This window comes from Ovis canadensis, chromosome 1, assembly GCF_042477335.2.
Source record: "Ovis canadensis isolate MfBH-ARS-UI-01 breed Bighorn chromosome 1, ARS-UI_OviCan_v2, whole genome shotgun sequence".
Classification (NCBI taxonomy): domain Eukaryota; kingdom Metazoa; phylum Chordata; class Mammalia; order Artiodactyla; family Bovidae; genus Ovis; species Ovis canadensis.
In genome coordinates this window covers 182,546,514-182,569,625 of record NC_091245.1, presented here as the reverse complement: position 1 = coordinate 182,569,625, position 23,112 = coordinate 182,546,514, and the positions used below count along the sequence as shown (strand labels likewise).

Genomic DNA, 23,112 nt, shown 5'->3' with positions numbered 1-23,112 from the left:
TCTGTCCTGAGATATAGTCGAGCTGAAAATTGGAAGCCAAAATAATTGACTTGAATGTTTATATACTAAAGAAATTTAAATAAAATTGCAAATTGTCATCATGTTTATTAGATGATGTTTGGGGATTGATCTAGGAGACCAACAAGGGAAGATTCAAAGTTATGTATGTTTCTCTTTGGTTTTTAATGAAAATGTTTGTGCCCCCATGTTAACTATCAACTCTGTCCAGAGATGCCACTACAGAATTAGACATTGGAGTTTGAACTTATCAGTCATGATGGCTAACATTTTATTTGGTCACTCTCTTTCCTGGACGTGGGAGGACAGTCCCAAGTCCCATCTACATACTGCCTTAAATACAAATTCCCAAAGGATTACCATGATTCAGAAATCCACAATAGTAATAGAATTTGACTCCTCATAAGGCAAAATGTGTTTTTCAGTCATCTTATAAACCCTTATATCACCCTGAAAAGGAATGGAGGGTGGAGAGGTAGATAGTGGGACCCACAGTTAGTGGCAGAGACTAAAGTTTGACTTTCCGTATTAGCCTGATTATTGTTCTGCTGCTGCTTCACCACAATATTTCTTTGTTGGTTACATAGTATAATTAAAAACTAAAGTCTATAAGAGCTGAATCTCTCTCATCTGTTACCACAATATTTTCATTATATTCCTGAACAACATAATATGTCATTGTCGCATTTCTGAGAAGTGCTCCTGTTCTTAGTAAGAGTATCCTCAAATCGTCTATATCTGTGGGAATAAAAAAGGAGAGATCATGTAGACATAGATAAGCCCCATCATGAGGAAGTACAACTCTCCTGTTGTTCTGGATTTAGGCAGCACAGCAGAGTGATTAGGAGGGCAGACTCTCCGGGTCTGGGTCACTCTCTGGTCTCTGGGTCACTAGCTCTGTGATCCTAGGGATGCTATTTCATTCTTGTGCCTTAGTTCCTTAGTACCTAAAATGGAGATGAGGATGATACCTTCATCATAAAATTATTATGCAAAGTAAATTATCCAATAAATGTAAAATATTTATATGTTTTACTGGTATATACAGTAAGTACTCAATAAACATTAGCTGCTATTATAATTACCATTATCATCCTGGTCTTCATCACTTATTCTTTTGCTATAGAATAAGAATAATGTTAATATTCTCAGTTAATACATGTCAGGGAAATACCTACGCATGTGTGTGCATGCACAAATACACACAGGCAAACACACTTGCACACACCCTGTCCAATTAATGCTTGCTTACCTCAGCCTTGGGCTTAAGCTTCACCTGTATGTTAATTTCAATGTTACTATTCTGTCTTCCAGTCCAGACTCTGCTAGCTATTTTTCTCCTCTTGCCTAATTTGAAGCTCTCAATATTGATATCCAGTCACTACAGTAGGCTTACTCTCCTGTCTTACCCTCCTCATTTTTCCTTTGTGGATCCACAGACAGTATCCTCAGAACTGTGTTCATTATGCCTCTGCCTGTACCTTCTTCCCATTCGAAACTTGAACTTTAATCTTACAAGATATTATCCACTTGTATTTTAATCTGATACCCTTGGTTCTAACCTTGATTTTGCTCTTCATGCCATATATTCACATATCCTTTTCTATATTGATTATATTTTGAGAAAAATATGCTTACCTCAATCATAATTGAAACCTGATAGCCCTATCTGTAAGAAACAGCATTCATCCACCTTGGCAGACCATGTGTTGAACCATTCATTATGCCGCCACAATGTCCTTATCTTAGCCTCTTGATGAATATCAGAGATCTGATATCCTGAACCTGGTCTCACTTGCCCTATACCTGCTCTACCCCTAGGCTGATGCTACCATCCAAAACTTAATTAATATAAAATTTAATTAGGAAATATTGGCATTAGTGTAGAGTATGTATAATAGTAAATATCCATGTCAAAAGGAGAGAAACTAACAGCAAAATCCAACATCATTGCAACTGGTAAATATCACTTGCCATTACATTTTAATGTATTTGTGTTCCTCTTTTTGTTACCTTTTTTTTAACAGGATTCATAAAGAGAGAAAAAGTTTTTAAAAGAAGAGGTACAATTTAAATTTAGAAGCGAGTATGATGCTAAACTTAATTATTATATCTCACAATAATTACAAGTGTCACCATCATCAGAACCATACCTGCTTACAAGGAGCTTCTAGTTTGTATAATCTTATTGCAGAGATTAGTAATTAGATCCTAAAGCTAATTAGGTAGAAATCACTAGCTTGTTATTATGCACCAAAACGAGCAGTAAAGAAAGGCAGTGAGTGCTGTGAGAATTCCCATCAGAGTGGCTTCTTCTAATGGTATATGGAAGGCTTGACAGTGGAGGGAGAACTTTAGCTGTAGCTATAAAAGCTGGCCATTGAAGGTTGAAAACTTAAGGGTGCTTTGGAGCGAAGGGAAAATGGAATGCAGTGAAGTAATATCAGATAACAAAGAAATAGAGAGAAAGAAGAAAAAGAAATTAACCTGAAAGAAGGCACAGCAATGGGAATGAAGTTAATATGTATAGGAAGTAATGAAATTGGAAATGAGATCCATGTTGCTGAAGATTTTTAGGACATGAATTTTAAAAGGCAGGTGGAGTCTAAAATCTATGTTATATGGCTGATGAGAACAATGACTGTTACACAGTTAGAACTCAATATGGATTTGCTGAATAACTGACACTTTTTAGTGAGGCTAGCAAAAATAAATGAAAGCGGCGTTATAAGAGTTAACCTGCCTATAATGTGCAGTGTGGACTGAGGGGGTTAAGACTAGTCAGAGATGCCAACTGAGAGGCAGTTATGGTCACTCAGATGTTGAGCAACCAAAACTCAAAAAACAGGATGACTGTGAAAATAGGAAAGGGACATTTTAAAAAACATTAACAGCACTCTCCATGTCTCTTTCCTACCAACTGTAACCCTAGTCCTGCCATAACTTTAACTGGAAAGTGTCTCCTAAAAGTGGGATCCTCTTTGCTTTTTTAGTGAAGTCCATCACTACTTATAAGGCAGGATCAATATGGAGAATGGACCCTCAGGCTTATTCAAGCCTCTAATCAGTAAGGGCTTAATTGTATTATATTCCTGAACAATGTAATGTGCTCTAGAAGTTCGACTCCTTGGGGAATAAACAGGGGACACACAGACTCCTTTGGGTTCATACTTATGGTTCCTGATAGGCAAGACTCTGTGGGAAATCCTGCATATCAAAGCATGCTAATTTGCTCGGAGAGATTCTAGAGGACTGTTCTCAACTATATAGCTCTTAACTCTATCTAACTCCTGAAATAGTGGTTGAACCCTTTCCCCACATTTTCTCCCTTATGCAGTTAAACCAGATCAACATCAAAAGGAAGCCTCAGTAAAGACTATATGTTAGCAGAGATTTCAAGAACATCCCAAGCTTTGTCTTTCTTACTCTTAAACAGTCTCAGAGATCCCAAAGGTATCCTTGTACTTGGTTGTAAGAAATGGTGCTCATTAACTTGTCTCTTGCTGTGTGCCATTATTATCAGTCATGGACTCAACTGGCCTTTCTTTGGACAGTTCTGACATTTCTTGAAGGGTAACAATTTGGCCAGCATATCACATCTGTATTCAACTTTTTTATTGGCCAAGAATCATATGTACACATTGCTGTGTTCCATTCCTAAGACAAGTGCCCCATTTCATCTTATGGTTCTTTAAGTGACTGCCTTTTCTTGCCTACACAGAACTCCTTCTAGAGAAGACCATGCCTTGCTTTTCTCTTTATCTTCTGGTTTCAGCATAGGATATGCCTTGAAGTAGACCACTAGTACACATTTTTGGACTCTCTTGACTTCATGCATTTTGAATAGGAACAACCCTCTGTGAGGCTTACATCCCAAGTTCTGATATGGAAAATACCTCCTAAGTGCCAAATTCGTTTGCCTCCCCAGCAAGTCAATCCCGGGTACTTACCGAGACTAATTTTTCCCAGCAGTTGGCATAGGGAGTGTGAAATAGATGGCTCTGCCTGTCAAACCTGTCTGTCTGCACAGCATAGAGTGGCACCATTTAGAGGAAGGGTGTTTGGAAAATTAAACAAGGACTGTCTGAATAGGAGACCTATCGGCCTGCAATGGAATGACAGGTTTCTGCCCACAAACTGGGGTTAAGACCTGCATATTGATGCTTCTTTTCACCCATTTGTGAGTAATGGGTCTCACCCCATTAGTGGATGCATGTGTTACACCACTGGAAGCTGTTATGCATTCTCCGTAGGTCTGGATGAAGGAGCTGTAGCTACACATAAATATGTACTTGCCAACAGATCTCTGTATTTATCTGCCTGTCAGTGGGAGCAGACAGGTCGCAGCTCTTTGATGGGCAAGAACTGCAGGTCAAAGCCGTGCTCTTGCTGCTGCGACCACCACTGTGATTGCTGTGGCTTTATCATTTGAATCCTGGAGGAGGCTAGGGGCAGCTTGTTAGCTGTTGTTCCAGCCCAACCTGGGCAGTTAGTCTGGTCACTGACATAATTAGAGAGATTTTTTTAAATGTTGACTACCAGTGTTGCAGTGGCCAAGGTTATTGTTGTTGAGGATGGACTCTTAAAAACCGTGGTCACCCACCATCGATCATCTTTCGATCATGCCTCAAGGGCCCACACGTTTCTGCTGTCTCCTGGCACTGTATTGCTGCTCTGAGGCTGTCTGATGCTCCTGGATTCTGCCTGTCAAGTGTATTTCCTGCTGCAGGCTGTACCACTCACTGCCTCTCAGCCTCTGCCCCACTCAGGAGACACACTCCCTCCCAATAGGAAAAATTGCCATGCATCAAGCTTCCTAATTCTAATAGTCTACTAAACTAGGTGCTTACTTTAGTAGCTGCCACACCCCTACAACTACATACATCATTGACTGTGGACTTCATCATCTCGGTATGAATAGTCCTTGTGAGGAAAAAGATATTTTCCCCCAAAACTGAAAACATACTAATGATGGCAAACTGAATTTATGATTACTTTGTGTAGAACTGAGGAAAACAATCAAAGCAAACATGTGTTTTTATCTAGGCTTGTTTACCAGTTTAATTTGATAAAGGAAACTGTGCAATTCTTAATATAACTACAATACAACAGCAACTAACAGATCTTCTCTTTAGTCACTGCCCCTCCTCTCATGCTTATATGAGGACATGGACCGTTCTTTTCCCCAAAATTCAATTTTCCTCAAGATTGTGGCATTATTGTAAAAGAAGTGATGGGCGTATTTTGGGTTTTTTAGTGGGTCTGTGCATTTATCCATTTAACAAAAGTCTGACTGAAAGATACAAGAGGTGAGCTCATTTGAGACAGTGTTTGCTGATTTTGCCTTTCTAAAATGTCGGTAGGAAAACAGGAGAGTTAGTCTCAGGGAGAATTTAGAAAGAAATAGACTGTCTTATCAAAGAGAGGAGAGATGATATGAAAAGGGCCTGTTTCTATATGTCAAAAAGATATATGACAGATGTTTCACTGAACAGGAGAAAAGGGACTGGGTTCAAAGGTAGAACTTTCTTTTCCTAGTCATTTTTATTTCATATGCCTTCCTCATTATTATTCTTAATATCTATGCAAAGACAGGCCGATTTTTCTGAATATCATCTTCAGCAGTGTAGAAATTAATTTGATCAACCAGACAGACAGACAGTGAACTAAAAATGAAAAAAAAAAAAGGAGTCCTATACTCTATTATATGTTGCCTGAGCAAAAGCTTGTTTATAAAAATAAATTAGGGATTGATAAGTGGGAGCTGAGAGTTGCTGCTTCTATGAGAATGAGCTAGGTAAGAACCCTGTTTGAACTTTCGCTGTTGCTAAAAGCCCTTAAAACTCTGTACATGTATCAAAGTCATGTTAAAGAACTTGTAAGTTCATGGCTTGCTATGAGAGTCTGCTGCTGCTGCTGCTGCTGCTGCTAAATTGCTTCAGTCATGTCCGACTTTGTGTGACCCCAGAGATGGCAGCCCACCAGGCTCTCCCATCCCTAGGATTCTCCAGGCAAGAACACTGGAGTGGGTTGCCATTTCCTTCTCCAATGTATGAAAGTGAAAAGTGAAAGTGAAATCGCTCAGTCGTGTCCAACTCCTAGCGACCCCCTGGCCTGCAGTCCACCAGGCTCCTCCATCCATAGGATTTGCCAGGCAAGAGTACTGGAGTGGGTTGCCATTGCCTTCTCCGCCTACACTTGCTTAAAAGACATAACAGAAACATTGAAATGGGACAGTTCATTAGGAATGAAGAATTTTCTAGCTGCTGTGGCAAAGGTTTGTCTAGGACATTGTTTCCCCAGACATCCCTGATCCTAAGAATCATCAGAGTCACCTATGAAATATACCCATTGTTTGGGTCCGCCCTCCCCCGAGCCAGACCTAGAGAATCAGGAACTTCCGTGGAGTGACCTCGGCATTTGTATCTGAAGTAAGAAACCCAGTTGATGCTTATGATCAAGGAATTTTGGAAAACACTGCTCTGAGATTTTTTTCAGAACATATAAAGAGGTGGGAATGATGATCTTATATACACGCTTCTTACATTCTTCCCAAGATTTGAGAGGCATTTCAAGAAAGTAAAGGAGAGCCTTTCTTTAGGCCAGTGATTTTTTAGCATCTTTTGTCTCTCCTTGTCCCTCCATATCAGTGACCTTAAAACTTTGTATCCCTCTTTTCACCATCCCTCAGACCTACCTAATAAATGAAATAAAAGTCCTTAGGTTAGGAATTTGGAGCTTGAATTCTAGTTCTGGCTGGAACTCAGAGCTCTGTGACCTTGCCCCTTCTTGTCACTTTTTTTCACATTATAACAATGATGAGCTTGCACAAAATGTTCTTTGTGAACTATACCAGCTCTACATTGTTACAAACATGAAATAACTTCTTCAACTGTGTTTGGGACCATATATGATGACTTCTGAGCTTAATGGGAATATGTATTCAGGTTTAGACATATCCCTAAGTATTGTTTACAGATTTATTACCTATTTCTGAAATCAAATTGAGTTATGGTTTAATCTAAAATAATAAACTCTTTGGAAAATTAATTTTCTGCTTTTGACAGAAGTGTCTTCCATGGGAACTGTTGACAAGGTTTTGTCATATTGACAGCCACATTGTGGATACTGATTTGTTAAAAGAGTAAGAGAAGGTATGAGTGAATGAATGAGCAATGTGTTCTCCATGTTGACACTTTCAAGTTCATGGGGGCAAGGATGGTTATACTCTTCAGCTAAACATCGGGAGACTGGCAGTCAAAATAATTTTTTAAATACCTATACATGTCCATAACTTGGGGTTGCTACAAAGCTAAAGAAAAAGTCCTTAGCTGGAGATAACAATAAAAGTAGGAAAGGAAACAGAATGTGGCTTGAGTTTCAAAGGTGCAGATAGAGAAGCATAGCTGCAGAGGTATACATCTCCTGAGCTCCCTTGTCGGCTCAGCATGTCCTCAGTGTAAATACACATGTGACAGTGGCCTCTGCACTCATTCACACTTCAGAGAAATCCTCAGTTTCCTTTTCTCCCTCCATTTCAGCAGTGGGCAGCCTGCAGCCTTTTGATCAAGTTGACTTTGTGCGTTACATGACTGAACTCTGCTATGCCAAACATCCTTGAGGAAGTTGACATTTGTGTACTTTGAAAGGAAAAAAAAAAAAAGAAAAGTGAATCCCAACTGCTTCCTCCTGCCCTTTTGATTAAGAGAATGGTAAGTCAGCAGGAGAGGTGCTGCTTTTAACAAGCAGGGGTGTGCAGAACTGATTGGTATCTTTCTTTGAAAAAAAGTAGAAAAGATTGATGTTAAACAACACTAATCAGAGTTGATTACAGGGACTGAATGAATTCATTGATGGGAAAGAGCCATGGTTCCAGAGACAACAAATGAGATTAGATAAAAGTCAGGGGAATAGTATTTGGAATAGTTCTGCTCATCTCTGACAACCAGGAATCAGAGCCCTAGCCCTCTAACCACTCCTTGGAATAGACTTATCTGTACACTAAGTACAGTTCTCAGCAGGGAATGCTCTTCTTGCTGAGTTTTGCATGGCTGACTCTCTTCATTCAGGTCTCAGCCTTCCCTGATCATCTTATCTAAAGTGGTACTTCCATCACAACCTGGGTGAGCTCTACCCACACCTGAAGCCTCATTTCCTGCTATTTCCAAATGCTACCCAGAGCTCTGTCTGGAGCCACCTGCAGTTCCCTCCATAGACTATATTCTGCCTTTCTCTGTAAATTATTTTTTTCTGTTGCCTCTACCTGTGTCCCTTTCCACCTCACCTCACTAAAAGTCAGTGTCCTGTACCTCTGTTTTCCCATGGTGATTTGTACTTAACTCATTTATAGCAGGCATCACCCCCATGTTATAATTATTTGCATATTTATTTTACATTCTCAACAATAGACCAAAATATTTGAGGGCATGTACCGTATCTTTTGGAGAAGGAAATGGCAATCCACTCCAGTAGTCTTGCCTGGAGAATCCCATGGACTGAGGAGCCCAGTGGGCTAAAGTCCAAAAGGTTGCAAAGAGTCAGACCTGACCGAGCGACTACACACACACACGCTGTATCCCTTGGGCTTCCCTGGTGGCTCAGCTGTCAAGAATCTGCCTGCAATGCAGGAGCTGCAGGAAGCATCGGTTCGATCCCTGGGTTGGGAAGATCCCCTGGAGGAGGAAATGGCAACCCACTCCAGTATTCTTGCCTGGAGAATCCCATGGACAGAGGAGCCTGGTGGCTACAATCCATAGGGTCACAAAGAGTCGGACATGACTGACGCGACTTGGTATGTACGCCTGCACTGTATCCTTCATCTTTGTACCTTTAATGTTCGCAAAATACCCAGAATGTACTGGATGTTTTCCTAGTGAAGAATCAATCAATACTCGCTACCTACCTACCTCATTGTTTTAAAATAATTGCCTAAAATAAATAACAGAACACAGAGGAAGACATTTCGACCCAGAGGGATAACCCACTGGTTACCCATTTACCAAAATAACTAATGACCCAAAGGAAATAGGAAATCAAACTTAGGAGTATAACCCCTGCTTTTTCCTGTGATCTCTGGGTTCTTCCAAATAGCAGTCTGACTACAAATATGAGGAAACCTTTGGGGGAATGGGTTGTTGGACTACTGTTATAATTTCTGACTAGTGAATGAATGTGTTGCTTATTTGACAAACAATTAGGCTGCTGCTATTAAATTTATTCTTAATCATAATGCACTGATTATATAAGCTTCCAAAGTATTCAGCACACATCATCAGCTTAATGCTATATTCTGTCTCATGTTAATAACCTCATGGCTACTTTCAGTGCTCAGACATCACCTGAGCATTTTAGAATCTTGATAAATATTATCAGATAAATATATTGCACCTATTATTTTCAATAATACATATAGACTCCTAGAGGAATGTGTTTTCTTTTTCTTTTATAGTAACAAGTAGATTACCAGATCTTTTCCACTCAACACATGGAAAGTAGAACATATTGGGAATCACGCCAGACTTTTAGATGGGATTTGTCCCAACAAGTTCACGGTTGAAACATTTTATGGCATTTTAGATTTTTGCTAATAACTCTATTGGATTTAGAAAGGAGCAGGTGTCTAATAATATCATAAGAAAGCTAAAGAGCTAGGGAGGGAAGAACCTAGAGCATTTTATGATTCAAGGTGATAGAGTCCCAGGGATGCTGAACGCTGGCCACATTTGCCCAAATATTGGCTACACCAGTGGCTAAAAGATGGGGGAGCAAGGGAACCTTTTTGTCATAGCTGACACTTCATTTTCACTTTTATATGAGATTATTCTTGAATTAGCCATCTCACATATTTCAGTGCATTTTCAGTGCAGTTCTCAATCTTGCATTCTTCACTATATCTTGGAGATCTTTTTATACCGGTACATAGAGAGCTACATTAATCTTTTATTCAGTTGCACAGTATTCCATTATGTAAATGTATCATAGTTTATTCTGCCGGTTCCTATTTATAAACATTTTTTGTCATTTCAAACAATGCTCCAGTGAACAACCTTGTACATAAATCGTTTCATAGATGTGCAGATTTTTTGCAGGATAAATTCTCAGAAGTAAAATTGTTGGTCAAAGGATTACATGCATCTTAAATTTTGAGAAATTTTACCAAATGGATCTCGACAGGGGTTGTATTGCTGAGTACTCCCATTGGCAATATATGAAAGTGCCTTTTTACTCCCAGCCTCAACAAAGTAGTATTTTTTTAAATTTTGGATTTTTGCCAATTGTATAAGTAAAAGATGATATCTCACTGTATTTTCAATTTGCCTTTTCCTTATCATGAGTGATGCCAAGAATCTTTTAATATGTTTTAATGATTTTGGTAACTGTTTTTTATAGGCACCTATTTACCTTTTGTCTTTTCTTTTAATTAGGTCCTTGATCTTTTTCTTATTGATTTATTGCTATTTTTTTCTATATGAGTTGCAAATATTTTTCCCAGTTTGTTTTTTTTTAATTACTTTGCTTATGAGATATATATTTTTGCCATACAGAACTTTGCTTTTAATATAATCAGATTTACCAATCTTTTCCATTATGGCTTCTAGATACTGAGTCAGGTAAACAGTTCTTCCACTGCCAAGATTATGAAAGGATTTGTCAATGTTTTCTTTTGACACTTTGATAGTTTAGATTTTTGTATTGAAAATGAAATCTATTGAATATTTCTAATCCAAAAGATATTTTCAGAATAAAAGAGGACCTAGGAAGGAAAAGCCATAATGTTCCCAGAGCTGGATAAGCTATGGTTGACCTGCTATTATTTGCATGTGCTGTGTGTGCTGTGCTTAGTCACTCAGTCCTGTCCGACTCTTGCCACCCCATGGACTGTAGCCCGCTGTCCATGGGGATTCTACAGGCAAGAATATTAGAGTGGCATGCCCCCCTCCAGGAAATCTTCCCAACCCAGGGATCAAACCCAGGTTCCCCACATTACAGGCAGATTCTTTACCACCTCAGCCATCAGGGAAGCCCCCAGATATTGGAGTGGGTAGCCTGTCCCTTCTCCAGGAGAGCTTCCTGACCCAGAATGGAACCAGGGTGTCCTGTGTTGCTGGCAGATTCTTTACCAGCTGAGCTACCGGGGAAGCCCATCATTTGCGTTGTATACTAAATCTCATTCCTCTCTTTCAGGGGCTTCTCTGGTGGCTCAGAGGGTAAAGAATCTGCCTGCAATGCAGGAGACCTGGGTTCAATCCCTGAGTTGAGAAGATCCCCTGGAGAAGGAAATGGCAACCCACTCCAGTATTCTTGCCTGGAGAATTCCATGGACAGAGGAGCCCAGTGGGCTGCCGTCCATAGGGTCACAAAGAGTCAGACACGACTGAGTTACTAACGCTTTCATTTTCTTCCAAAAGCATCAATATAATTACTATGAAAAGGCCAATCTGTATTTTAAAAGGAAAATTAAGAATAGCAGTGTTTAGCCTTTCAAGGTCTTCACCTTTCTTCTTTCTGGATTGCTGTTTGTTTCTTTGTTTCTGTAAGAAAGCCATGTCCTAGCAGAGGCTACAAGCTAATGACATTATTTATTGGTTTGAATTCTAGTATCCTATGCAATTCAGCACTAAAATCTTATTAATTATGAGTTACAAGCTGGTATAAAATCGTGCATAGAACCTAGCCCCTGGAGTCAGAAGTCCTGAATTGATCTGCTGTACCCCAAAGCATCTCTCCTTGCTATGATTTCCATCTGCAGTCAATGGAAAGAATGAAATTCTTATTTCAAAAACAGTAAAAAAAAAAAAAAAAAGCAAATAGATAAAATTTTAAAATATGTTCTATGGCAAAACCAATTAATAAATTAAGAAAGAAAAAAATAATAAAATATGTTCTATAGAAAATTACTTCATGAAGTCATTAGCTGATGATGTTTTCAAATGATACAGCATGTGAATTTTTGGACGGAAGTTTTATATAGAAAACTTTATTTTCCCACAGTCTAGTTAGTATTGGCTCACCATCTTCTATATTTTAGATCTGATAGATAGAGTGCCTGATGAACTATGGACTGAGGTTTGTGACATTGTACAGGAGACAGGGATCAAGACCATCCCCATGGAAAAGAAATGCAAAAAAGCAAAATGGCTGTCTGGGGAGGCCTTACAAATAGCTGTGAAAAGAAGAGAAGCAAAAAGCAAAGAAGAAAAGGAAAGATATAAGCATCTGAATGCAAAGTTCCAAAGAATAGCAAGAAGAGATAAGAAAGCCTTCCTCAGCGATCAGTGCAAAGAAATAGAGGAAAACAATAGAATGGGAAAGACTAGAGATCTCTTCAAGAAAATTAGAGATACCAAGGGAACATTTCATGCAAAGATGGGCTTGATAAAGGACAGAAATGGTATGGACCTAACAGAAGCAGAAGATATTAAGAAGAGGTGGCAAGAATACACAGAAGAACTATACAAAAAAGATCTTCAACCAAGATAATCACAATGGTGTGATCACTCACCTAGAACCAGACGTCCTGGAATGTGAAGTCAAGTGGGCCTTAGAAAGCATCACTACGAACGAAGCTAGTGGAGGTGATGGAATTCCAGTTGAGCTATTTCCAGTCTTGAAAGATGATGCTGTGAAAGTGCTGCACTCAATATGCCAGCAAATGTGGAAAACTCAGCATTGGCCACAGGACTGGAAAAGTCAGTTTTCATTCCAATCCCAAAGAAAGGCAATGCCAAAGAATGCTTAAACTACCACACAGTTGCACTCATCTCACTTGCTAACAAAGTAATGCTCAAAATTCTTCAAGCCGGGCTTCAGCAATACATGAACCATGAACTTCCAGATGTTCAAGCTGGTTTTAGAAAAGGCAGAGGAACCAGAGATCAAATTGCCAACATCCGCTGGATCATGGAAAAAGCAAGAGAGTTCCAGAAAAACATCTATTTCTGCTTTATTGACTATGCCAAAGCCTTTGACTGTGTGGATCACAATAAACTGTGGAAAATTCCTAAAGAGATGGGAATACCAGACCACCTGACCTGCCTCTTGAGAAACCTGTAGGCAGGTGAGAAAGCAACAGTTAGAACTGGACGTGGAACAGACTGGTTCCAAACAGGAAAAGGAGTACATCAAGGCTGTATATTGTCACCCTGCTTATTTAACTTATATGCAGAGTACATCATGAGAAATGCTGGGCTGGAAGAAACACAAGCTGGAATCAAGATTGCCGGAAGAAATATCAATAACCTCAGATATGCAGATGACACCACCCTTATGGCAGAAAGTGAAGAGGAGCTAAAAAGCCTCTTGATGAAAGTGAAAGAGGAGAGTGAAAAAGTTGGCTTAAAGCTCAACATTCAGAAAACGAAGATCATGACATCTGGTCCCATTACTTCATGGGAAATAGATGGGGAAACAGTGGAAACAGTGTCAGACTTTATTTTTGGGGGGCTCCAAAATCATTGCAGATGGTGACTGCGGCCATGAAATTAAAAGACACTTACTCCTTGGAAGAAAAGTTATGACCAACCTAGATAGCATATTCAAAAGCAGAGACATTACTTTGCCAACAAAGGTCTGTCTAGTCAAGGCTAAGATTTTTCCAGTGGTCATGTATGGATGTGAGAGTTGGACTGTGAAGAAAGCTGAGCACCAAAGAATTGATGCTTTTGAACTGTGGTGTTGGAGAAGACTCTTGAGAGTGCCTTGGACTGCAAGGAGATCCAACCCGTCCATTCTGAAGATCAGTCCTGGGATTTCTTTGGAGGGAATGATGCTAAAGCTGAAACTCCAGTACTTTGGCCACCTCATGCAAAGAGTTGACTCATTGGAAAAGACTCTGATGCTGGGAGGGATTGTGGGCAGGAGGAGAAGGGGACGACAGAGGATGAGATGGCTGGATGGCATCACTGACTCGATGGACGTGAGTCTGGGTGAACTCCGGGAGTTGGTGATGGACAGGGAGGCCTGGTGTGCTGCGATTCATGGGGTCGCAAAGAGTCGGACATGACTGAGAGACTGAACTGAACTGAACTTCTGTATTTACCTTCATTTTCAAAAGTGGTCTTTCAACAAGTATCTGTCTTTAATACTGGCATTATAGCAGTGAACAAACAGACGCATACCAAGAAAACAAAAAATAATAACTCGTCTTCAAAGTGCTAATATTTGGAGGAGAAGGGCAGAAAATAAACAAATACATGCCAAATATAAAGCATATCAGAGGACTGAAAGTACTATAAAGAACAAGAAAGAGATAGGGGGAAAGGAAGTACTAGGAAAGGGGTATTTTTTGGATGACTAAAGTCAAAGAATGCTACACATTTAGCAATAAACTTTGAAGGGTATGTGAGGATATCTTAAAGTTCCAAATGCATTGAAATGATCTTCTGTATCATAGAAAGAACCAGAGCTAAACATACGTAAGTAACAAATTATGTGTGAACATATTAGCTCTATTCAAGTTCAGCTTGTGTCAAACTTGACTACAGACATCTCACATGTGCCTAAGTTACTCAGCTCTCCCATTGAAGCCAGATTCATCAGCCTTTAGGCAAGGCTATAGAATTTATTGGGCTTCCCTGGTGGGTCAGATGGTAAAGAATTCACTTGCAATGCAAGAGATCTGAATTCTATCCCTGGGTTGGGAAGATCCCCTAGAGAAAGGAATGGCAACCCAGTCTACTATTCTTGCATTTTATTATTGAGAATGAAGGACCAATGTTAATGTGATTAGGCACTGGTAAGATTCTTGTTTAAGTCATGTGATATGATTAATCTTAATAGGTGGAACCTTAGCTGAAATAAGACTCAATAGCTATGAGGACCTTTTCTCTACTACTAATGTAGCGTCTCCCCCATGGAGCCCCAAACCTCAGAGTCTGTGATATAATAAATACTGTCTATTATAATTATAGTACTTCTGAGTTGTTTACTGAGCTTCCTTCAGATGTAGTTTATTAACAGAGTGATGTTCTTTGGTTGTCACTCAAGTTCCCCTGTGATCTAGCCCTAATTTGCCTAAATATTACCAGTTTATTTCTTGCTGCTCTCTTTCACGAACCAAATGATTTGCTTTTCCCAATGATGACCTTTTTTGTTCATACAATTTATTCTTCTTGAAATGATTTATCTTCCCTTTGTATACCTTGAAATCCCATCTATCCTTTAATACCTGGTTTAAAGGATTTTCTATCTGAAATCTCTTTCCTTACATTTCTTAAGGTCACTTCTCATATATTTTGTCAAGCCAGCTATCTACTATTTATTTATTTATCTATCTGTTGATTGATTGATCTGTTTATCAACCATCTATCTATATACCCATCCCCTTAGGTGTTTAATATTTTTATATACTGAATAAATGGATGAATGGTAAAATGGGGGGAGAGAGGACTGATGTGGGAAAATGAACAAGCAGTAAAATAAAAGTGGTCCTGAGTAGATCCCATAGTCTTATGAAAAATATTAAATAAAATATTAATGGGCCTTGTTTGAATTGATCTAGAACTGATCTAGAATTGATCTAGTGAGGCTGTCTGGTGGCTTCCAAGCTGCTATCATATGTGCTGCTGTTGCTGCTAAGTCATTTCAGTCATGTCTGACTCTGTGCAACCCCATAGATGGCAGCCCACCAGGCTCCCTTGTCCCTGGGATTCTCCAGGCAAGAATCCTGGAGTGGGTTGCCATTTCCTTCTGCATATGTAAGGTAACCTGAAACAAGGTTTCCTTTTAGAAATTAAGAATACTTATAGCTGATGTATCTAATGTAACTTCCCTGGTGGCCCAATGGCTAAGACTCCACACTCACGTCTAAACTACCTCATAAGGGTGCAGGATCTGCTGACCTCTCTCGCTTGATACCCATTGGTATGCTGAGGTTGGATCTTGTTTCCTACCTGCGCTCTAAAGATAATACATTTAATAAGGCTTCCATGCCTTTGATTAGTTGAATCTGATGCTTTCAAACATCACAGCTTTTCCTAAGATCTGGGCAGCACATGGTTTATTTTAAAAATTCCATTCTTTCTGAATATTTTCCACATGTAAAAGATGTGCTGAGAAAATTAAAGCATCAGTATGACAATAAGTCCTGGTACCTCAAGAAAAGGCAAGTACTGAGACGCAGCCAGTTGTTAGAAGTGAACTGTGGGAGCATATAGTTTGGCCTCAGTTAGTAACATGACACACTCATATCTGATGAGACCACAGGGAGAAAATAGCACTCCAAGCCCAGAGTCAGGTTTAGTTATGATTTGAAGGTGAAGTCAGTACTATTTAAAGTTTCATTTTATTTATAGGACTCACTAGTAAGTGTAGGGTTTCCAAAAAAGTAGAAGACATAGTTTCTGACCCAGAAGGCTTTCAAAATAATAAACATGAGGAAGCTAATGAAATATTATTAATACATATGACTGAAACTTATAACTAAACATTCAGAGAAAGTAGGGCGCTAACGAATTTAGTTGGAAATCTCAGGTTAAAGGAATTTCTAACATTCTGTATCATGTGTGAGATAGGGCCATCAGGTGAAATACTGTTGCATACAAATTCCATTGGGCCTCATCACCAGACAAAGGAAAAGAAGGAAAACATCTCAGAAAACTGCTAGAGTAACTGAGCTGAGAAATTACTAGACCAAGGAGGCTGAGGAGAGGGAGATAAGAGAATCTAGAAAGTGCTGCCAGACTGCTCCCAGTATGACATTCATAGACCCAACCTCTACCCGAGCCCCTGCCTTACATCAAGTCTTCCTCTAATCTGTTATGAGTCTTTTTTTCTATGATTTTATAATGCAATTGCTCTGTGATTTGATAATAGAAGTTAAGCCTATACATTTTCATAATCACCTTCTCTAGAACACATCCATTATGCAAAGGAGGGAAACTTGTACAGCAGTAATGATGATGTTTTATTTTAGGTATACTAAGTGCTTTCACTTATATTATCTCATTTGGTCCTCACAATAAACCTCTGAGGTAGATGCTATCAATTTTAGAGGTGAGGAAAATGGAGTTCTAGAGAAATTTGATGACATTTTATCTGAGGCTCTCTTTCTCTGTCTCTCTCCTACATACACACACACACACACACACACACACACACACACACACACACGAGTTTTAGAAAGATAATGAAGAGAGAAGAAAACTCTGGGCATGATTTGCACCTGTGAGTGAGGAGTCACATAAATTTAATCTGAAAAATAATCTTAAGTAAGGTTTGAAGTCAGTCCGGTATAGATTTGAGTCTTCATCTGCTTCTTAACTAGATTTGTGACACTTGGCAGTTTTTTAATATTCTTGAATCTGAGATTTTTCATCTGCAATAAAGGAATAATAATAATAACCAAAAGGAGTATTTTGAGAAATGAAATACTGTAAGTAAACTGCCTAACCCACAGAAAGCAATCAATGGACGTTACCCATAATAAAGATAATGATTGTCAGTCTTTTCTTATTTTCAAGAACAGCAACAATGAAGGTGGAAGATGCTTAAATTTGTTGAGAGGAGGATAAAGTACTTAAAGGGTATACAGTAACAGTAATACTCTTGTGTCTACATGGAAGAGAGGGTTAATACCCTTTTTCAGAAAATAATCCTGAGCAAATAAAAGTGTTGTAATCATTAGGTCATTTGCTTAAAAAAAAATGTATATCACCTCTATGTCTGTGTTCTTCCTTCACTTTTCAAGATCTTATAAGGCCAGATACTTTTCAGAGAAGCATCTCTGTATGTTCAGGAGAACAGAGCATTTCTGAGTCCTCCAGAAATGATTTAAGTGCAAATATTACAATAATTGTGGGGCATCATGAGGTCCCCTCAGCTCCAACTCTGTGGAGATCAGGAGGTAGCACAGGGATCACACTTTTCAAAGAGCAATACCAGATGAAGGAAGACCTGTGAAATTTTGGGAAGTGTCACATATAGTTTATGCTGCTCCAAGAATGTCCTAGAAATTTTAAAAAAAAAAGTGTGGTATTGGAGGGTGTTCAGGAAGCTATAGAGCAAAACATCTCCTGAAACTCTTTTGGGTCCCTCTGCCTAAAAGAATGAAAAGGATCCTTCTTAATTTCTGAAGTAGAACAGAGAAGAGACTTTGCAAACTGGACACAACCCACCGAAAATTCAACAGTGGTTACTGTTGGGTCAGAGAATTATAAGCTTTTTTTTTTTACTTATGCTTTTTTAGTGCTTTCAAATTTCTTATAACTAACCTGAATTACTTTTACATAATTTATTTTGAAGATTTTTTTAGTTCCTATATTGTTTTTTAATACAGAGAAAAACAAGGAAAAAGTTCTCTCATAACTTTGTACTCAGATAGCCTTATTGGCATTAATTTTTAAATTGAAATAGAGTTGATATACAATATATATAAGTTATAGGTATATAATATAGTAATCACAGCTTTTAAATGTTATAACCATTTATAGTTATAAAACGTAGGCTACATTCCCTGTGTACAATATATCCTTGTAATTTCTTTTATACTAAGCATTTTTACCTCTTGATTCCCTACCCCTTATTGCCCCTACCCCCTTCTTTCTCCCCACTGGTAACCTCAGTTTCCACTAGTTTTTCCTCTATATCTGAGTCTTCCTTTTTGTTTTATTCACTAATTGCATTTTTTAGATTCCACATATAAGTGATATCATACCATATTTGCCTTTCTGTCTGACTTGTTTCACTTAGCCTAATGCCCTCCAAGTCTATTATTTGCTGCAGATGGCAAAATTTTTTCTTTTTATGACTGAGCAGTATTCCACTGTGTGTGGCCACATATATAATATACATGTAATGTATATACATGCCACATGTTCTGTATCTATTTATTTGTTGATGGACACTTACATTGTTTCCATATCTTGCCAATTATGACTAATGCTGTGAACATTGAGATGCATTTATCTTTTCAAATTAGTGTTTTTGTTTTTGTCAGATATATACCCATGAGTCGAATTGCTGGGTCATATGGTAGTTCTGTTTCTAGTTTTTTGAGAAACCTCCATACTGTTTTCCACAGTGGCTGCACCAATTTTCATTTATACCAACAACATAGTAGGGTTCTTTTCTACACATCCTCTCCAGCATTTGTTATTTGTGTTCTTTTTGGTGATAGCCGTTTTGACAGGTTTGAGATGATATCTCATTGTGGTTTTGATTTGCATTTCCCTGATAATTAACAATGTTTAGCAGCTTTTCCTATGCCTATTGGTCATCTACATGTGCTCTTTGGAAAAATGTCTATTCAATTTTCTATCCATTTTTTTTGTTTTAATCAGGTTTGTGTGTATGTGTGTGTTGAGTTGTATGAGTTGTTTATATACATTGAATATTAATCCCTTATTGGTTGTATCATTTGCAGATATTTTCTCCCATTCAGTAGGTTGTCTTTTCATGTTGTTGATGATTTCCTTCTCGGTGCAAAAGCTTTTAAGTTTAATTAGGTCCGATTTGTTTAGTTTAGTTTTTTATTTCATTTACTTTAGGAGACAGATCCAAACATCATGCTACTGCAATTTATGTTAAAAAGTGTTCTGCATATGGTTTCCTCTAGGAATTTTATAGTATCTGGTCTTACATTTAGGTCTTTAATATATTTTGAATGAATTTTTGCTTATGGTGTTACAGAGAATGTTCTAATTTCATGTTCTTACATGTAGTTATCCAGTCTTCCCAGCACTTTGGCATTAATTTTTAAACATGTAATTGAAAAAATATCTGTTGTTCAGTCACTAAGTCATGTCCAGCTCTTTGCAAGTCCATGAATTGCAACACACTAGGCTTACCTGACCCACTCCAGTGTTCTTGCCTGGAGAATCCCAGGGACGAGGGAGCCTGGTGGGCTGCCATCTATGGGGTCACACAGAGTCGAACATGACTGAGGTGATTTAGCAGCAGGAGCAGCCTTACCTGTCCTTCACCATCTCCCAGCATTTGCTCTAACTCATATCTCTTGAGTCAATAATGTCATCCAACCATGTCCTCCTCTCCTCCTCTTGCTCTCAGTCTTTCCCAGCATCAAGTAAAATTCTCCTCATCCCTCCAATCTTAAATGTCTCATACATCCTCCCCACAAACAGTGTTTGTGTATGTGCCAGTTTGTACCTATATGTGTCCTCATGTTATTCATACAAGAGAGACTATACAGTATATGTCTTATATCTTGTCATATAGCATATAAACCTACTTCATTCTCTTTAACAACTTCATGGTATTCCTTGTAGGGGTATACCACAGGTGTTTAATTAGTTGCTAAGTATTTGAGGATGATTATTATCACTACTTTTATAATCAGAAAATTTTAATGCCCATTTTTACATATTTGCTAGACCTTAACCTAGAGTAAATCAAAATCTCTCTCTGCCTATTACACAGTCACAGAGAAAAAAATAACAGTGTGTGTGTGTGTGTGTGCATATTTGTATGAACATGATAGAGATAGTTGTCTTGACCCATAATTTTACAGTATAAAATGTTAGAATGGCCAGAGGTAAGGTGGAGAATGTCTCTTTGTGATTCTGGCTGAATTGTGGCCTCACATGGAAATTGGCAGACTTTTTGAGAGCTTTAATACAGTCACTGATTACAGTATCTGAGATTTTACAGCATTTTCCACTTGAGTTAAAGCTAATTTTGTCTTCAAAATAAAAGACTTCAAAAACACAGAAAATAATTATTTTTCTCATGGAAGGAACTCAGTTTATCTCCTATCATAAAAAGAAAAGCACTAAGAAGTGATTGAAAAGTTGATGGAAAAACAAAACTCCTTTAGCGTATTTGAGCTGTGAAACTTTATTCTTCAAGTAACTTCTAGTGTCCCTGGTACCCAAAAAGGAATCAGATGAAGAAAAGTAATTCATTAATATATCAAGACTTACTATGATGCTAGTAATAAGGCAAGTGAGGCTTCTCAAAACCACACTGCTGCAAGTTAAAAAAATAATTACCCCTGTGCTTTTGAATAGGAGGAAGAATTTTGTTTGTGGGCGTTGGCATGATTGCTCTATGTAAAATGTGGAGACTGCACAACTCTAATATGGAGAAGTAAATGTACAAGCAAACCATGTTCTAACTATTCTAATCTTGAAAATGTGGTTGCTTTTAATGACACAGCGCATCAAGGTCAAGGGAAGGCGCTCTCAGCAGATGGGAGACTTTCAAAGTGAAAAAGCTTCATTTACATTTAAAATGCGTTGAGTTACACAAGATTTCTAAGGAACACTTTGTTGTTCTAGTTATAACCTTGGCTCATTTCTGTTATCGTGTGTCAGCTTACCCCGTTTATTTCCCTGGTAGATGTTTTCTGTGGAAAGTCAGGGAGAGAGGTAAAGAAGGAAAGTATTCCTCAGTGTCTTGCTATAAACTCACTAGGTGTCATTGCTTTCAGTAGGACTCTGGAAAGGAGACTGTCAGAGGATGCATCTGTGCCTTGGCGAAAAACAAATTTCATGGTACCTTGACTTTTAACCTCTAATATACAGAGAACAGCTCAGAAGTTGTTCTGATGTTTACGTGTACCTGTGGTTCCCTGATTTTATTCTATGTTCCTGTATTTTATTTTGAAGTTTTCAACATTGAGTTCTGCAATATTTACATTTGAACTATGTTTTGTTCAGAAATGGTTTGTTGAAGCTATTCTTTATCATGTATCTCCCTTAACTTTTTTAAAACACAATGAAATTATTCAAGGTGATTTAGCATTTGGTAACACAGAATGCCTTCAGAAGGCTTGATTCTCATCCTTTGTAAGGCTCTTTAGAGATGAGATGCCACATGCTTTTATGTCAGTGGTTTAAAACTGATTTTATTCTTTTTCTTCTTATCCTGCTTCCCATTCTGTGTTCTTTCTTCTTGTCCTTCCTTTCTCTCTCCCGGTTTCATGAAAATTCATTTATCTGTGACATTTAAAGACTCTGTCTGAGAGGTGTCTGGAGCTGTGGCCGGCTGTGTACATCAATAGTTTCTTAGAATCTGGCACTCTGTCAATATTTGGGGGCCTCTGTAACCGCACTTAAATGTAATGCCTGCCAGCTATCAAGCTCTTAGTGTCTCAGTAACGAGTCCAAATGAGTGGATATTAGCATGTCAAATCTTTCACAACTGGCAACACTTGGTAGACAGTATATGGGCATCTTGCATTCGCCCTCTGCACTTTCCTGTTTGCTTCATTTATATGATGTCATTTTCCCCTCTATGTACAAAAAGAGGAATCTAAAATAATTGCTAAGATGAAACTGAAGTCAACAGCATTGTTGCACAGTCTTGACTTGGTGGGTTTTAAAGACAGACTTATAATGGTTCCACTTAACAATTTTTTGACTTTACAATGGTGCAAAAGCAATATATATTCCGTAGAAATGTTACTTTGAATCTTGAATTTTGATCTTTTCTTGGTCTAATGATATGCAATACAGCACACTCTCCCGATGGCGGGCGTGGCAGTGAACCACAGTTCCCAATCACCCACACAGTCATGAGGGTAAACGAGTGATATTCTTACAACCATTATGTACCCACACAACCATTCTGGTTTTCACTTTCAGTGCACTATTCAATACATAATATGAGATATATTCAACACTTTATTATAAAATAGGCTTTGCATTTGATAGTTTTGCCTAACTGTAGGCTAATGTGTTTTGAACATGTTTAAGGTAATGGCACCCCACTCCAGCACTCTTGCCTGGAAAATCCCATGGATGGAGGAGCCTGGTGGGCTGCAGTCCATGGGGTTGTGAAGGGTTGGACGTGACTGAGTGACTTCACTTTCACTTTTCACTTTCATGCATTGGAGAAGGAAATGGCAACCCACTCCAGTGTTCTTGCCTGGAGAATCCCAAGGACGGGGGAGCCTGGTGGGCTGCCGTCTGTGGGGTCACACAGAGTCGGACATGACTGAAGCGACTTAGCAGCAGCAGTAGCAGCAGCAAGGTAAACTAGGAATAAGCTGTGACATTCAGTAGCTAGGTGTATTAAATGCATTCCTTACTTAAGATATTTCCATGATGGGTGTATCAGAATGTAACTCATCATAAGTCAAGGAAGACGTGTATATAGCTATATACTTTGGCCACCTGATGCAAAGAGCTGACTCAT

The 23,112-nt window shown here is 38.6% G+C and overlaps 1 protein-coding gene across 48 annotated transcripts in view; it reads left to right on the top strand.

The window, feature by feature from the left end:
- Positions 1-23,112, top strand: part of ZBTB20 (zinc finger and BTB domain containing 20) — an 838,712-nt gene that overhangs the window by 550,003 nt on the left and 265,597 nt on the right. Inside the window, exon 3 of one of the 48 annotated variants that reach the window (XM_069553963.1) lies at positions 7,560-7,730. The exons of the other annotated variants lie outside the window; for them this stretch is intronic. The gene's annotated coding sequence lies outside the window, so the exon portion shown is untranslated. The remainder of the gene's footprint in view (positions 1-7,559; positions 7,731-23,112) is intronic. 48 annotated transcript variants of the gene reach the window in all.